The following is a 16,585-nucleotide window of genomic DNA, read 5'->3' as shown; positions in this document are numbered from 1 at the left end:
GTATTAGCCTGGCAAATTTCTATCAGTAAGCTATACCAGATTTTAGGTGCATAACAGTAGAAGGCTGCCTCATCACTTTCTTTTAAGTTAAGCTCTTGGAATTATGAGCAGACACTCAAAGACAGGTAATATAATAAATTTAAAAATATGTGATCTCTCTTGCCCTACAGGCACGTTTAGCAGGTTTCCTTGATATCCTTGTTCTTCTGAACCTCTCTTGGTCAGTGTGCACTCTCTCTCAAGCACCTTTCCATAAACCCTGCTTCTTGGACTTTGTCATTTGTAGGCACCTTGATCACCTCCTGTCCACTTTTATACTTTCCGTCTTTGAAGGAGACTCTCAGCAAGTCTCCTATATCTTTACCCATCCTTGCATGTCTCATCCACTCACTTCCTCTTTAGATCACATCACCAGCCAAACTGTCCAATTAAATTGGATTGTAGTAAGTTGGATTTACTGGGTTTGAGAATGTTGTCTTTATTTTTTTTAATTTGACATCTTTTGTTATTTTTTTAACTTTATAAATCACCTTTAATTGATAGATTGTGTGATGTTTTGCCATATTTGTAGCCTCTTTAATGTGTATAACAAAACATTACAAAGAACGAGAAGGAGGAGGGATAACCAGTCATTGTACCCATTTATTTTTTTCACATAAAATCCAACAGTATGTTTTAAATTTTTATCTAAGAGAAAACACATGTTTGAATTTGTTCCTTCTAGATTAAACAGGTTTATTAAATGTATGCATGGGTGGAGAGTTTTCTTGCAAAGCAAATAAATGGTCTTTTTTGGTGATATGATATTTTTGCTTCACACTGAAGCATTACATTTATTTGTTTCTGCCTTGTGCCCGATGACTGCTGAAATTGGCTCCAGCTGCCCTGTGGCCCTACACAGGAAGAGCAGATTAAGAAGATGGATGGATGGATGAACCCTAGCATATTTTATCCACATGCTGTTTGACCTAGTAAAAGGGTCTGCAGCATTTCAATCTCATTTAAATGTTCACCTTAAAATGGAGTTAAAAGATTAACTATATGATATTAAAATTTTACATGGCATACTCAGATGCACTTATTGAGACTGAAATAATAATATTGTGTTGTGTTTTTTGTATGTTTTTAGCACATATACATCATGATAGATTTTTTTTTTTAATTCTGGTGAATATTTGATTGCTTTAGAAGAAACGTTCGGTCATTTATTGTGCAAGATTTTAATAGCATGTAACTGTTTATCACATATTTGCACAGCAAAATAAATCAGTATTCAAATGTTTTAAAGTAACCCCCAAATTCCCATTAGAGAAAGTAATTGCTTTCACTTTACAGTATTTAACAGAACCGATTACTTCAGTTGCTCCCTTGAGAGAAAATACGATGCAGTATAATTTTACCAGCTATACCAGATGTGGTCAGATGGGGAGCCACCAAAACTAATGTTTTCCTTTCCAGTCTAGCTTTTAATCGATCAATCAATATTATATTTAAAATTTTCTGGCTTATGTTTTCTTGGTCAGTTCTACTGAAGCTCAGAATATATCCCTTCAGGGTAGTAACCAACTGTAATCAGGAAGCCTGACAAATCAGAAAGAATATTGTGTCATATGTAGAGTTGCTAATTAACCTGACAGCAGGTCTTTGGAAACCTTGGAAGAAACCCAACTTAGCAAAATGAGAATGTGATGTACCTCATTTGGAAACTTAATCAAGGTACTGTGTTATGACTCAGCATTGGTACATACTGAACCAAAGAGTCACATTAAATTGAAAGCATTCACTAAGTGAAGAGTAACAGTAACGATGATTTATGATGTATGATTTATATATGTGTTTAAACGAATAGTGGTGGCACTGTGATGGCCTAATTAGCTCAGAGGGACCGGAGTTCAATTTGGGCCACTCTCCCATTCACTATCTTTGTTGAGTATGAATGTTGCCCCATGTTCACAGGAGTTTTTTATGCAGATATTTATAAAACAAGAATTCTCCTATAATCATGTCTGTCATATTTACAAAACATGAACTCACTTTTGTATTTAAGCACATGACCAGTTGAGTCTTAATAACTTGATTGTATGTAGTAAGTGCATGTATATTATATGCAATTAATATAGAAGCACAACACATTGGTCACCCTAAATCACTCCAGTGTGAGTAAAGCCTTTGTTAGAGTTCAGGGTTAATTCTTCCTTTACCCTCAATGCTACTAGGGCAGACTCCTACTCACAGCAGTCATTTAATGGAAGAACTGAGTGTACAGTATGGGTAGATGGATAAAAGAAAAGCAGAAAATGCTTTCTGGTCAACTGGCAGAGACATCACAGGGCTTTTGCTGCCTACATTGCACACCTTTTATTGCCAACAGACATGAAAGTAGAAATATGGTTGCACTAAAGAAATCTGCACAGATTTTCTGCTTCAGGTCATGGAACAGTAGATGAAAACACAGGCAGTTTGCTGCATAGCCCACATTGCCTGGATATCCAGCAGGCATTTCTGTTATATCTTTGAACAAAGCCCCCCTTTGTCTTCGATAGATTTACACATACATTGCGTAAGTTTACCACCGAGTAAAGAGGAGTCTGCAGAATGAAATTAAAGGAATAACAATACAATACAATCAAAAAAATACTTTTTTTAAGATTCTGAGTTATGATAAATAAATTCAGTTGCCTAATCCTTAAGAGTTTTCCACTCAACTAAAACAAATTAAGCTTTTGTAAATCATTCCGTTTCAGTTCTATAAAAAAGTAGATAAATAAAATGGCATTACCATTAGTATACAATAAAATTGTTTAATTTATGCAACCCAAATAAACCAAAATAAATTCCTCTCTGTCTATGTTGTATTTTTAACACTTTTATACAGTATGCTACATATGTCATGTTTTCCATAATGTGGTCAGCATCTGGTCAGGTCACAACAGCACAGGAAACCTTTTGTTCAACATGTATTATTTATTTGGATATGATCTACATTTATTTAAATAGCTTAACTACTTTAGTACTGAAAAGGTCAACATTTGTAGAAGATGCTAATAATTATTGATTAGGTAGTATGCAGGTTAACAATAAATCCCATCCCTCAGTTCTGGCACAGTTACCTGAAAATGATCTTTCATTTATCCAGAAATACAGTATTTGAAACTGGACAACACATTGCCAGATTGGCTCCAGATTGCTAACAGTATGCTGGCAACTATGTTGTGCATGTTAACATGCAAGCAAACTGTTTCTTTGTCATTTAGCCATTAACAATTAGCAGTAGTTAATAAAAATACAAAAAACTATGATTACAGTGTGGTGTAAAAAGTCTAAACATTACTACAGTGTTTGAAATATTAACTAGACTCTTAGTTAAATTGTACAATCATTGTTCTATATGTAATTATGTGCTAATGCATTAGTAGTCTTTTTTTAATATTATTTAATACTTGTCTTACTACATCCCATAAATGTTATGTTTCATAAGTAAGTAATTAATATTTGGTATTCTCCAGTCATGTGGGACATCCATGTGGTGTTTAACTGAGTTTGCTTCATCAGCACAATTTGTCCATACAACGCATTTTAGACATCATAACATAAATTTGGCAGAGTACTTTAGCCACTACTGAATTGACTATAATTGGGTCAGAGGTCATGTCAGGTCAGGCTGGGGACCATGAACTGATACAGTGCTTTGTCGCACCCACCACATGATTAAACAGCTCAGATCCCAGTTGGCAACCCCCCAGGCAGACACACAGTCCAGTCCCACCATCCAGAAATGACCATCTATCTGCCGTAGTCAGGTGTTACGTGGGCGTCCCCTTGGCCTGGTCCAACCACTTGGGTCCTTAACAGTGTGGATCCTGCGAGCCCTTCGGGGAATTGCGCCTCATGGCGGTAGTGCTGTAACTGACGCCCCCTCACAATGCAGGTAATGTGCCTCATTCAGGACTCCATGAGCAACCGCTCATTCAACACAAAGCCAAACTAGCAGTACCCATTTCCTCTAAAGAGACACAGTACCAAAGGAGTCAAGTCTTCATCTCAACAACAATATAGCAAAACAGGAAGCACTAGGACTCTAAAGACCTGGACCTTCGTCATTTTGCAAATTTATCAGGAGTGCCACACACCCCTTTCCAGTGACCTCAAGAACTCCCCATGCTCTCCCAATCTGTCTACTGACTTCACAGGAAGAGACACCAGAGACATGAATGTCTTTTCCGAGGTTAGTAAACCTCTCAACAAGGTCGACACTTTCCCTGCAGACAGACACACTGCTGTTGACTGTGCCCAAGATGTCATTAAAGGCCTGGATCTTGGTTTTAATCCAGGATACACACAAGTCTAGACACTCAGACCCCCTGCTCAGTCTCTCAAGAGCCCCAATCAGAGCCTCCATTGACTCAGTGAAGATCACAGCATTGTCAGCAAAGTCAAGATCAGTGAATCTTTCTTCACAAACTGATGTCCCACAGCTTTTTTTTTTACCGTGTCCTGTTCGGCTGTGAAGCAATCAGAATTGATGTCTGAATGCTGGCGACTAGCCTTACAGTTTTTCTCACAGGTGGAGCGTTACAGCTTCTGCTGACGTCACGCCTGATACCAAAACTTTATTAGAAATATTTTCAGATATTTTTAAGATTCGAACCGGACACGGAGACAAAAGTAAAAGAAAAAGAAGAGAGAAAACGAAGAGATGGAGGTAAAGGGGGAAGGGGGGGTTTACGTACAGAATAAACAATAAATGAACCAGAATCCGCTTCTAGACCTGCAGAAAGAGAGGGGGGGAAATACAAAAAAAAAAAAAAAAACCACAAGACAAAAACATTGCTGCATCAGCTACATGAAGATATATACAAGTAAAAATGTTTGCTGATAATCACACAGTAATTATTACTAAGGCATTTAGGGCCAACCACAGCCTTAGGTCATGTGCTGAAGATGTTCAAGTCATACTTATGAAAGCACCATGTGAGAACCTGTGTGCGTACACACGCTTGTATGTGTAAGGTTTCTCTATAGGAGCGTCCAATAGTGTGTGTGAAGGGCCACAGACCTGGCCCCAAAAACGTGCGGAAGATGGAGGAAGTTCCAAGCCCAGAGATCCGGAGGTCACCCCAGAGCACGGAGACCCCAGGGAAACCGTTACCAGAGAAGCCCCAACCCCCCCTCGAGAGGCGCAGAGGATCACCCTGGGGGGCCACAACCAGCAACCGGCAGAGTCCCGGGAGATATCAACGGCAAGCCCCCAAGCCTGCCCGCAGCCGCTCATCCCGAGTCAGCTGGGCCCGGAACCCAGCAGCCAGGGACCCAAGGGCGACCCACCCCGCCGAGGACCCAACAGAGCCCAGGGACCCAGATCCCACCAGGCAGCCACCGGGAGCGACCAGACAGATGCTTTAAAAAAAAAAAAAAAAATATGTGGCAGGGGCAGGGTAGGCGAAGATGTTGTAGTATTGTCAGATGTCCCAGGAGAGGGGAGGAGTCCAAAACCCCACCTGACATATACAGTCACACACAAACACAGTCATACACTCCCTCCCTCATGCTCTCACATACACATACAACCCAAGACTTATAAGGATGTACGCCAGACACCCATTCACACTCCCCATACACACCCTACTAACTCTAGTCCCGGTGCTGCCGTACCAGAGGCACAACCATTCCCGGACGCCAGAGTTAGCCCCGTTCCGCTGGGGTAATAATGAGCAGGCACCCCAGTCCAACGCAGAGCAAAGCAACCCACCACTCCAGACCGCAGGCAGACGGCCAGCTCCCACTCCTAGCCTCCAGCCCCGGGCAGCTAACCGAGAACAGAGGTGTAATAAGACCTCTAGTCTCCCTCCGCCGGCTCCAATGTAATATTGATGTGTGTTGATAAGGTGCATTTTGTGGCTGGGGGGGACGCGGGCAATGTGGTCTACACCAGCTGATGCCAACACACAGCCCCACCTCCCCCCCAAAACCCTCCGTGACTAGGTGCAGTTTAAACTTGGAAGTGGGCACCGGCACTCGGAGTGAGGCTGAAATTTCCACCCACTGGATGCCGTTGAGTGTGCTCACTCCCAAGGCCCTAAGTGTGCATTTGTGTGGAATGTTGTTTGTGGAAGTGTTTAATGTGCAAATAAAATTGGGGGGTAGGCTGCCACAGGACTGCGGAAATGGGATCCATACCCGCACCCCCTGACAGATGTCCCACAGCTTCTGGACACCACAACCTTGGCCAACACCCAGTCCATGCAAGCATTGAACAGAGTAGGAGCAAGAACATGAAAATGCAGAGTTTCTGCCTCCACTCTGCACAACACTCATAGTACCAGTGTACGGGCCAGCAACTTTGAGGGGATCCCGCAAAGTCTCAGGATGTCCCATAGGGCAGCTCGATCAAATTAGTCGAACATTTTACAAAAATCAATAATGGTTGCAAAGAAACTGTGCTGATATTCGTATTTGCGCTCCATGAGAACCCTCAGTGCCAGGATATGGTCAATGGTGGTAGACTTCTTAGGTGTAAAACTGGTCACTGGTAGGTAAGTAGGTGATCATGGATCCTATTGAGGATGACCCTAGCAAGGACCTTACCCGGCAGTAAGAGCAGTGTTATCCCCCATCATTGCCATAATCCAGGCGATCACACTTTCCTTTCCAGATAGGAATGACAAGTCCTGTTTTCCAGTCAGTTAGGATGATGGTCAGAGGGATCTGTTTAATTTTTTTTTCTGTCTTCTTCATAATTTCTGTTTCTCCTTTTTAAAGTAGAAACCACTGAAAGCACTGGACAACATTCCTTGAGCTTAAACATATCTGTTTCAAATTTTATAGTGGTTTAGAATAAAAAGGACCATAGTGTAACTTTCCTTTAAATTTGCAGGTTGCAAATCATTGCCACAAAATATCTTTAGTCTTGCTAATTAATATCCCACACTAACTGTGCTTAACAAAGTTATTTTTTTAACTGATGTGACCAATTTTATTCTTCCAAATACAACATGAACCAGTCCCCTTCAGTATAGCAGTAATGTTTACAGCAACTATGAAATGGCAGCAAGAGAGTAATCTCAAGGCAACAAACAGAATACTGTAAAGAATGCCCAGAGGCATTGCCTGCAGTGTGGTAGTGAATTTTCTCAACAGCAAATATCTCCAGGTACCCAAAATGGATGGGACACCAGTGCATCACAAATAGTAAAAATAAAAGCAAGGCTAATAGTAACCTTTTTTCAACAGGATGACAATAAATTATTATAAATATCCATCCCGCTAAATCCAAACACAGGGGTCTGCTGGAGCCAATCCCAGCCAACACAAGGCAGGAACCAATCCCAGGCAGGGTGCCAACCCACCGCAGGACACACCCGGGCCAATTTAGAATCACCAATCCACCTGACCGGCATGTCTTTGGAAGGAAACCCATGCAGACACGGGGAGAACATGCAAACTCCACACAGGGAGGACCCAGGAAGTGAACCCGGGTCTCCTAACTGCGAGGCAACTGCGCCACCATGCCGCCCCTATTATAAATATATTACTTTGAATGTTTGTCATGTAAGTCTAGAATTAAGAAGCTCTTAACACAGTTAAAAACACAGGTAGTTTATAGTTGATTGTATAACCACAGTTTGTCCTAGGTGTGAAGCATGGCGGATTATCTTGGTGATTTCAGATTAAGATCAAAGACAAACTCAATAATGAAACTTCTTTTAATGTTAGAACAGCTCTATAGAAATATTCAGTAATTATTACAGTGAAAAAGGTAAGACACTTGACAGTGAAATGTTAAAGTGTTAAGCAGGTTAGTAAGAAAGACGGCCAATACCTTAGGCAGCCATATAAGTGCTAAACAGTACATATTTGAAATATGGTTGTGGTTTTAATACTTCTGACACCTCCAGTAAAGGAGAGGATAAATTAGGTTTGCTTCTAAAGATGCAATGTAGATTAAAACAAATGAGAAAACAGCACAGGTTTTTGTTAAAAAAATAACTTGAAGCTGCATGAACCATGAGGATCCAACTTCCACAACCTAACAGAAATTTATTTGCCATATATCAGAATAGGAGCAAATTATTAAATCAGGATTCTGAAAAACTGTTTCAGCAGAATATGTACCCTAGGTTTGTTTGCATGTCAGTCATGGATGTCTTGCAAGATTTTGGAGAGAAAAACTGTTTTTTGATCTTACTTTTATGTTTTTAACTGTAACTGGAGGCTTTTGTGTCTCAATGATTTTAGAGAGATTATGGGTATAACATTATGGCAATTTTAAATGTGGTGTGCCTTTTAATGACCTTGTGAATGCTTTATTTCCTTTATTTCATGCATCCTTGTGGTAAATACACCTGTCCAAACTCCTATGAATTTCTTTCTAGTAATTATGTATTTCGTATTACCACTGAGTTTATCAAAAATAGTAGACATCACACTTTCTTTTTTGTTGTAAATTTATTCCCCAACCTTTTTTACGTATTAAAAATAACATGCAAATAATGATTATCATCTCTAAAGAGGGGTTATATTTACAATTTGTTAAGAATAACTGGAAAATCATTATGCCTATTATATCTAGCCATTCACCCATTGCTAAAGCGGTGCTATTTGATTGTTATAAAGGACCTCCAATCAATTTTGCACTTGTAAGAAAGGGACAGAGTTTCATTAAGTTTTGAAGAATCAAAACCTTGGACTAAAGTTTAATTTGCAGTAAGTATAAGGGCTTTCAAAATTGTATTCTTTCAAAATCATACATGAAGTATATGTATTTCATCTTAATAGAATTTAAGATTTTATATAATCTTTTGTGCTTTATTGACATTTATTTGACACTATATATATACTGTATATATATATATATACTATATATATATATATAGTATATATATATATACATACATCGACTATGTATATCTTATATCCACATTTTTCCTGTTAAGCAGTACAAAAGAATGGCCAGAGTTTACAGTTTCCCGCTCTGTTGCACCTCTTTTCTTGCATAATTACAATGTATTTCTTAATGGTCTTCCTGAACAATTTATTAATAAATTGCAGCAGTGATAAGTTTATTTTTCCCTGAGTTAGTCAAAAGTAGTATACGACACAACAAATAAGCAAGACTGGAATATGGCCACAAAAGAATCCTCAGATGGAGATTAAAACTGTAACAATTAGATCAAACTAAAGAGATGAGCTGTGAAGAGGCTCACTGGTAGAAGAAAGAGACACTAAAATAACAGGGCATAAGACTTATAAGGGCATGCTCACTGGGGTAATCTTTTTTATTTTTCTTTTTATCATCTTCATTGGTTAGTTAGTGATCTCCTTATCATCTCTTATTTGTTTGTATTAGTAAACAACATAACAGACAGGTTACAACCTAGTTACTGCAATTCTGAACAAATTCTCTACTAAGAGCAGAGACATTGATAGAGGGAGAGTGTAGATGATGAATAGGACAACAACAACAAGGTGACACTAAAAAAACTCATATACCTTTGGTTTCTTTCCTTAACCCAATCTACAAATATTCCTGGATAACACTAGCTACTTCAGGTATTTTATAGATAGATAGATACATAAATAGATAGATAAACTTAATGTCTGTAATTTTTAATTGCAATAAAATACAATAATAATAAGAGTATTAAACATTCTCAAACCAAATTAGAGTTGCCAGAGGGTAGAATACAAATCCTAGGATGAAGAATTTGAGCCCAAGATACAGCACCAGTAACCACTGTACCACCCTACTACTTCAATGATCTCTGAAGAAAACTTATTAATAATTGCTTTTAGCTAGGAATTGAAATGCTAATAAATTTACTACACACAACTGATAATTCTTGAAAATATAAGACAGAGTCAAAAAAACAGACAACTAAGTAAAGAGACAGAATCCAGGAGCCTGATAATCTTATTTTCCTATTTACACTTATTATATTTACTGTATATTACTAGAACTTTTGCTGTAGTTGTTAGGCATGTGTTGGATTAAGACCCTATTACCTACACTTGACTTTTCCAGAGATTTTCAGTTGCAGACGTTTACATAATCTTTGAGAGTCAAGAGCAGTCATGTAGTCTGACCTCCCAACAACTTAGTCCAACCAGTCTGATTGTGTCTTCAGTTGTGGCCCTGTGTGTGGGAGAGTTAACCAAAAAGCATCCATTTGAAAGCAAGATAAATATATTTTAGCTGCAAGGAACAAGGAACATAGGTGTTTTGAACCTCACAAACAGAAAAAAGGCACATGTGTTAGATGTCTCATGTTTTATGTGCTGTGATAGAATGGAATACAGTACATAAAAAGGGACTGGATTATGGATGAACTCGATGTACTTGGAAATAATGTGTACAGCACAAGCTCTGTAGAGAGCACATTACTGGCTGTCAGATAAATGGGTGAGCTTGTGATAATTTGGAAATGTGAAACAGTACTGGAAAGTCATCATGAAGTAATGTAATTTGTGGTGTCCTGCAATTTTTACTCATGTAGTCTGTTATCTTCAGACAATAAGTTCAGTAACTGCAGTGGTTAAGTCTGACATCCCCTCTGACCAGAATTTTTCGTAGTGTGCTACTTGCTTAATTTGTCATGCTCTGTGATTTCTAGTCATGTTAACTGACATCCTCAGTCAACAAGATCAGTAACTACGTCGTCAAGTATAATATCCCCTCTGAATAAAAGTCGTGTTACATGCTGCTGGCTTTAGTTGTTGCAGATATGTTTCTGTTGTATATAATCACATATGCCTTTTATGCTTTCACCTTAAATAAGGATACAAAAACATATTGTTAGTTTTTGTGTAACATCTAACTCATTATTTTTATTTATGTTTTCAGAGAGTTATCATCACAATATTTCGGAGAAAGGTGGTCCAGTGTGGTTGCAGCTTTTTTTGCTTATAAATTATTTATGAACTGTATATGTTAAATAAGGGTAACGTCAATAAAATTCTTAGTTCAAATTCAGTTTAGACATGCCTAGTTTTAATTTAGTGAGATTTAAATAAATCTAATGTGCATATTTTGACAGTAAATAGTATTTAATATTCAAAGGAAATGAATCTTTTAACAAAAATAAAATTGTCTAATATACTGTACTATGTTAACATGAAAAGTTTGAATTAGAACAAAAGAGCACTTCAGTTTACATGACAGTACTGTAAAGTACAGTAATTGAACTATTACTGCTTTATCATTCAATAGCTGCATATTAGTTGGATATATTTTACTTACTGGGGACTGACTTTCAAAAATTCACATGCTTAACTGTGAGAGAAAAAAATACACTTTCAGTCTATGAGTGTCCAGCTCTATTTAAAACAGAATGTTCTGTGAGCTGAAAAAGGTTATCTATTAAGGCACCTGCTTATACAACACATTACAATAAATCATGAAAAATGTCTGTGTTTACCTCATGCTCTGATGTGATTAATGTGTACATAAAGCATTACTCCTGCGCCATGCGTATCATGTTTTTGCTTGTTTATTTATACTACTTGTACAGTTATATATCTTAGTGATGCATAGTTCCAGTGGACAGAATTCATTTTCTGGGCTGGCTTCTCTTTGTGAGGAGTTTGCACATTCTTTAATCTCCATTGTTCCTTTCTACTGATAATTTGGCTTTGTGAAACATTCTGAAAATGTGCATATGAGGGCCAGGTGAATACGTTTGTGGACAGGAATGTGTACTGAAGTGGACACACATTTTTGCTAAAATATCCTATGTCTCTGTGTGAGCTTTTAGTAAAAAAACAAATTGTACCGTCATTTGATGAGGTTGCCAACTTTATGTATTGAACTGATTACTATTTAACATCCATTTCCTGAGTGAATAAACACAAAACTCCTAGTTATTGAGTTACAGTAAATGTCAACCTAATGTAAAATTTTGGAATGCACTAAAGATAAAGCAGTTACTCCAAGTATCCAGAGAACCAAGCAGGATGTTAAGTTTGTATGTAAGATTTGCTTATGAATAGATTTGTGCTCTATTCAAATGTAGATCTAAAAGAAAAAAAACAGAATACATAGTGGGATGAAAATGTAAATATGCATAATCTTCAAAACAGTCATATACTGTATAGTAGGAAAGAGAAAAGTAAACAGGCTTTTGCTAAAATGGCACTATGGAAATGAAGTCAGTTCTTGTGTAGAAATTGTATGAAGCAAGAAGAAAGCAACACGTTAAAGCTACAAAAATGTCTCTTAAAAGATACACTGGCTGTATTTTGGAGTCTTTAGAAAGGAACTCATGAGTCTGTGCACATATGGGTCAGATTTTTTAGGGCTAATTGTTGACATTGCACAGCAGTAATTCTGTATTTCTGCCTGATTTTGTCAGTAATGGTCGTAAATATCTCAGTGAAAATGAGGGACTTTTGTCTTGCTATGGAGTTTCTCCAAAATTTAATCTACTTTTCATAATTTGCTTTTGTCCCCTGATAGCTTTTTTTTTTATATACCAAATTTGATGTTAGTCCATGCTCTGCAAGTGGCATGCAACCCCTCCTCTCCTTTGATAGTAGAAACATTGAAGATGCTTCACCTTTGGCACTCTCAGCTTTTTATGCATCAGAATTTTTAAACTCTTTCCTTATTTACCACTTCAGTTTCATGCTTCTGCTTTTGATTTCTTGTTCTTGTTGCTGATCCTCTCTATATCAGTGAACTGTCTTCTCTCATTCTGACTCTGACTTTCTACTAAAGGTAACTCCAAATTACTGTGTGTTTTCAATTTTCTGCTTCTTGGCGTCAACTTTAAAACTCTCAGGCTGAGACCTGTTTGGCTGCAAAAAACACAGATCTGTCTCAGGCCGCACAAACCATTTGTCACCTTCACAGTGGGTGTAGTTTTATTAACTGATTATTACCATGGGTCAGTACTCCATACATGCACCCCTTCTAGGTTGTGAACTTTAGATAATTGTATAATTTTGTATTTTACAGACTCATTCTGTGCATAGAGTGCAGAGACAGCTGCATAAAATGGTTTGCATTGTGCATCTATGTGTCCCTGCCATAGTGACACAACCTATTCACCCTGCCATAGTGACACAACCTATTCAATCAGCAATATTTCCTATCCCAGGGTTAAGCAGTTGGTCCTTGAGGGCCATAGTGATTGCCAGTTTCTTAATGCATAGTCAGTTCTCGCTATTAAAGTATTTAATGCTTCATTTTAGTTGTCTCATGTTTTTTAAGATTCCCCATTCTTAATTGCTTATTTAATCTTAAACAGTTGCATTCATTGTTTTTAGTTGCTTCTTAATAACAATTAGATGCAAATTGCAAAGAAAACAAAAGTTTTTCAAGGATCAAGGATCTTTTTTTGTTATTCCAACATCCATGTGCAGAAATGAAATTCGTAACTCATGTCCTGGTAATTAAACAGTGCCCATGATAGCCCCATTAAAAAAATCATAATAGAAAGTAGCCCTTAACACCATAGACTTTATTATAAAGGTATCACAGATAGATGATTAATAGAACAAAATAACATTAATACATAAATACAATAAGATAACTATGGCTAAAATAACTATTATTGCAGTATGCCTTGTAATTAGCAGCAAGCAAAGAAGATAGTAGCAATAGTTTAGTACATGAGACTACTGAAATAAAGTGCAGTATAAATCACACAGAGTGTACATTCAGATTTAGTGATGTTGTATTCATTAATCTAATAGCAAATAAGAAGAAGCTGCTCATCAACCTGATAGTGCCTGCCCGTAAGCTGCATAATCACCTGCCCGAATGGAGGGGAGCAAACAGTCCATGTGCAGGATGAGTGACATCTTCCATAATGGAGGAGACTTCACTTTAGCACCTATTGGTGTAAATGTCCTCAATACTGGGTAGGCTGCTGCCAATGATCTACTGTGCAGACTGAACCACCAGTTGCAGTGCTCTCTTGTCTGTGGCTGAGCAACTGCTGTACCACATCGTAATACAGGAAGTAAGAATGCTCTCCACCACACACTTGTAAAAGGGGGTCAGAACAACTCGCTTTAGCCTCCTCAAGAAGTAGACGCGTTGTTGGGCTTTTTTTATTAGACAGGCTGTATTGTAGCTTCAACAGAGGTCATTTGTAATTTGCACACCCATGTATTTGAAGCAGGTTCCAATTTCATGAATTTCTTCTCCATTGATGTAAAAGGGGAGAGGAAGAAGAGTCTCAGTCCACCAAACATCCACAATCATTACCTTGTTTTCCTTCACTTTGATGCTAAGGTTGTTGTCCTTACACCAAGTCTCCAGTATAGCCACTTCCATCCTGTATTCTGACTCATCATTATGAGTGACAAGTCCTACCACCGCTGTGTCATCTGAAAATTTCATTTTGTGATTGTTCAGATAATGAGATATGCAGTCATAGGTCATCAGAGTATATAATAGGGGGTTCAAAAGGCACCTCTAGGTGTGCTGGTGTTGAGAACGATGGTAGATGTAATGTTGTGGAATCTGACTGACTGGGACATGTTTGTTAGAAAATCTAAAATTCAGTTGCAAAGTACTGAGTTTAACCAAAGTAGGAACTGTTTGTTCACCAGCATTTCAGGGATGATGGCGATAAAGACAGAGGTAAAATCCAAGAAGAGTAATTTGACAAAGGAGTCCTTTCTCTTCAGGTTGGTGAGAGCCAGATGAATCACAGAAGAGCTGATGTCAGCAGTTGAGCGGTTCTTCCTATAAGGATATTGATGGAGTCCACTATTACATCAATTGTCTTGTTGTTATCTCTGCCATTACCAGCCTCTCAAAGCACTTTGAGATTATAGGTAGTCATTCAGACAAGATGAAGCTCTTCAGGACTCGAATGATAACAGAGGTATAAAGACACATTGGTACAGATGTCAGGCACAGTGGGATTTTAAAAATGTCTCTCACCACCCCTTTTAGCTAGTGAGCGCAGTCCTTCAAGACCCTGCCTGGGATCTTATCTGGGCCAGCATTTAACTTGTTTCCATTTGTGTGTGTATTCATTGCGAACTGTCTACTTTAATAAAATATTTAATAGAAAATGGATAAGAAAAAGTGAAGGACTGAGAAATACTCATCAAATTCAGTCCACAAATCATTTGAATTATATCATTGGGAAGGAAAAAAAATCTATGATATAAGAATGACCTGATGTGGCAGAATGAAAATACAAACAAACCATACAATAAATAAGATCTGTTATTGTCTAGGATTGGTTTCTCTTTAAACAATCAGGTTGACAGGTGGAAAAAAAAACCTGCCACCTCTATGGTCCCTCAGGAACGACTTTGCTTACACCGGTTTACAGTATACCATGAGCAAACCCTGTCTTTAACAGGGGATATTGCAATTTTTATGAAAATCTTGACATCACTCTAGAATGAGAAGAACATAAACAAAATTATAAACCGAGCTTCTTGGTGAAACTTTCAGCTACTTAACGAATTCAGAAATTCTGCAAAGGTTTAATACTTTAACACAGTACTTGTTCAGCAGGTGCACAGTTTATTGTACATTTCCCATAGCACAAAGCACATCTGACTGTAAAGAGAACAACCAGCAAAACCAGGCCATGTTCTTATGATTAATCATGTGTGATTAGTTTTTCAAAGTGCTGCACTACAGAGGTTAGACCTTTACATCATAAACTGTGAATTATCTAAGCTTCACTTGTGGTATTTCATGTATTTATTTACACAAGAGTATTTTCACAGCAAAGTCAGTTTGCCTTCATTGTTGCTTGGAGCTGCAATATCATTTCCACTTTAGACGTCCCATTGAATTATGCAGGAGAAGCTGTGTAATGCTGAACATGTTGTAACCGGCAGTTACAATCATGCATTCTGCATTTTACATTGAACAGTTTGCATGCATTGCAGTTGCAGTCTGACCTACTTTTTTTAATTCTTGATGTGCAGTCATCATAGGTTTATTTGTTTCATCCCACAACCCTGTAGAAATTGAGGAATGTAAGGATGGTTTAGCAGTGCTGTATTTTTACCTCTTATACACAGTCCATCCATCCATTTACTAAATCCACATAATCTATTTGAACAGCATTAGTTAGCTGGATTTCAATGTGACACAAAGGTAGGAATCAAATCTGGACAGAAGAGCACTACTTCAGATTGTTTCTTTTCCTAATTTGATCATTTTTATTAGATTAAAATGTAATCTCTAAATAATCATTTTAATATTAGTGTAAAAACTGAAAAGACATAGAATGCTCAAAACAAAGAATAATTTTGTCAATCTACTATTAAAGTGAAAATATTAATTATTAACAGAGAAGGAGGAAAACATATTGTTTTACTTTCTTGTTTACATTTGATTCTTTTGCATGGCTCATACCAACTTTTTTACTTGGCATAGTTTCCTACCTCAAGCATACTTGAAATGGATTATGCAGGTTTGAAAATGTAAATGTTTTTTTTTTTACTTCTCTAAATTTGCCCTGAATGCATTTGAGTTTCATTACAATATAAGTTTGTAAACATTTGTGTTAATGCTTTACTGCGATCAAATTTCCCTGCTTGGATGATATGATAAAGACAATATTCTCTGATATATTCTTGGTATTAAGAACTGTTCTTTATTCAA

Source organism: Polypterus senegalus, chromosome 1, assembly GCF_016835505.1.
Source record: "Polypterus senegalus isolate Bchr_013 chromosome 1, ASM1683550v1, whole genome shotgun sequence".
Classification (NCBI taxonomy): Eukaryota; Metazoa; Chordata; class Cladistia; order Polypteriformes; family Polypteridae; genus Polypterus; species Polypterus senegalus.
The sequence above is the reverse complement of the archived record's forward strand: the minus strand, read 5'-3'. Positions refer to the sequence as shown.